This window comes from Bidens hawaiensis, unplaced genomic scaffold (genome assembly GCF_021521415.1).
Source record: "Bidens hawaiensis isolate Kalapana, Puna unplaced genomic scaffold, B.hawaiensis_p1.1 tig00000190_1, whole genome shotgun sequence".
Classification (NCBI taxonomy): Eukaryota; Viridiplantae; Streptophyta; class Magnoliopsida; order Asterales; family Asteraceae; genus Bidens; species Bidens hawaiensis.
In genome coordinates, this window is record NW_027491020.1 from 1,347,330 (window position 1) to 1,350,031 (window position 2,702).

Sequence of the window (2,702 nt, forward strand, 5' to 3'; positions counted from 1 at the left end):
TTAGTTGATGGTAACCAGACCGCAGATCGATCTTCGAGTAGTAACTCGATCCTTGGAGTTGGTCAAACAGATCATCAATTCGGGGTAAAGGATAACGGTTCTTGATCGTCACCTTGTTCAACTCCCGGTAGTCGATACACATGCGGAAAGTCCCGTCCTTCTTTCGGACAAATAAGACAGGGGCTCCCCATGGTGATGAGCTAGGTCGGATAAAACCCTTATCCAACAAATCTTGTAACTGAGTGGACAGCTCCTGAAGCTCCGCCGGTGCGAGCCGATACGAAGCTCGTGCTATGGGTGCTGCACCGGGGGTCAACTCGATTTGGAATTCGACTTGTCGAATGGGAGGGAGTCCAGGAAAATCCTCCGGGAAAACTTCCAGAAAATCTCGCACAATCGGTATATCTTCAATTCGCTTCTCTTCCGCGGGTTTCTCAACAATCTGCGCCAAAATTGCCGGATGACCCTTTGGTAGATACTTCTGCGCCTTCATGAGGGTAATGACGCTGGTGGTCATGCCGTTTCTCTCGCCCCGGATCGAAATGATCTCGCCGGAAGGGGTAGTAATGTGGACTATCTTTTCGTGACATATAATCTCTGCTCGGTTCTCGGATAACCAGTCCATGCCGACCACGACATCAAAACTACTAAGCGTAAAAGGAATAAGGTCAATATCAAAAACATGACCTGACAGTTTTAACTTACACCCCCGCAAGTACATGAGTCGTTACTATAGTCTTACCGTCAGCTAATTCAACATGAAATTTAGCATCTAACGGGGTTGGAGTTAAGTCTAAGAGTTGGCTAAAGGCTTTCGACACAAAACTCCTATCAGCTCCAGTGTCAAACAATACAGAAGCAAAACAATCATTCACAGGGAACTTACCAGTCACCACGTACGGATCATTGCGGGCTTGACCCGACCCAATAACAAAAGCTCCTCCTTTACCATTGTTTCCACCACCACTGCCACTTCCATTACCTCCATTGTTGTCGTTCTGTTTCAGCTTGGGGCAGTCTTTCTTAAAATGTCCCTCTTGTCCACACTCAAAACATCCCTTGGTTGTCATGGGTGGTTTAGGAGCACCCTTTGCCGCAAGGTCTCCTCTACATTCCTTTGCCTGGTGACCCATCTTTCCGCAACTCCGACACTTGACACGGTCACAGGGGCCAGCATGATGATAGTTGCACCTGTTGCACTTCGGATATTTCCCAGCATAGCCGCTCGAACCCTGCCCGCTACTGTTGTTATTATTGTTGTGACTCTGATTGCTGAAGCTCCGAATGGGTTCGGGCTTATGGTAGTGGTGTTGCTGTGGGGGGTTCGAGGATGAGGATCTGGTGTTGTCAAACTTTCTCTTTCCGCTGCTCGGGTTGCTGTTGCTGTTGTTGTTGTCAGTGCTTGGGTTGTCACGGGCTTTAGTGGTTGAACCCCCAGGTGGTAGCGCACCTTGGGTCACTGCTTGATCCGTTAGTTTGTGAGCTAACCGAATCGCTTGTTGAATCGTGGCTGGTCTGGAAGACGTTACCATGCCCTGAATTTGCGGTGCTAACCCATCAATATACATTTCAATCCTCTTACTCGGCGGATCCACCATCCGCGGACACATCACAGCTAACTCGTGAGAACGGGTAGTGTAGGCTTCGATTTCTGAACCCACCATCTTCAATGACCAAAACTCTTATTCCAACTTTGCAATCTCCTCTCTCGGACAGTACTCTTCTCGCATCATGTTCTTGAACTCCTCCCAGTTCATAGCATTAGCCAGTTCCAACCCAAGGATCTGCACGTTTGAATTCCACCAAGTGATGGCAGAATCTTCAAGTGTTCCCGTGGCAAATTTGACCCTACTGGCAGGGGGGCAATTACAAATCTCAAACGCCGATTCGGCCTTCTCAGCCCAACGCAGGAAGCCTATAGCTCCCTCAGTGCCCTTAAACGAATTGGGCTTGCAATCCAGGTAGTTCTTGAAAGTACACGTTCCAGTTGGACCTCCAGCTTGATTCTGAACATGTGCAGCAAGAGCTGCCGCCGCATGGTCATTCAATAAGGTCTGAAGTTCTGCTGCGGTTAAGTTGATGTTACCGCGCCCATGACCAGCGTTTCTTCCAGACATCTAGGTGTTATCATCCTTAGATGTCATCGTCTGAGGACACCTCTGAGTGTGCCTCTGGCTCAGTCGGTTCTTCATCCGGTTCTTCTTTAGGTTCCTCCTCGGGATCTTCCTCGAGATCCTCCTCAGGCTCTTCTTCGGGATCTTCTTCGGGTTCCTCTTCAGGCTCTGCCTCAAGTTCGGCTGCGTTCTGAGCAATATGCATTTGTAAGACATCGCAACGTTCTAAAGCTATCTCGGTTCGGGTCCTTGCTACTTGGAGTTGCTCTTGCAAGTCTATCATCTCGGCTTGCATCTTTATCATAATCTTCATCTGTTGATCACTAGCCTCTTGCATTTCCTTCATTGCCGCTGTCATGCGGGAAATTTCCTCTTTAGTCTCGGTTCCATCTTTTAACAATCCGGATACGTTCGCTCTCGTATAGCGCATGTAACCAACATCACGCTCTAAGCAAGAAACAACAGCTGCAAGTACACGCTCTACAGGTTCGGTTATGGGTGGTAGGGTGTTGGGGTAAGCAGGATGGTTCGGGTGAGGTAATGGGGGAACTTGTTCACGATAGACCATACGTCTGATCATATTAGGGT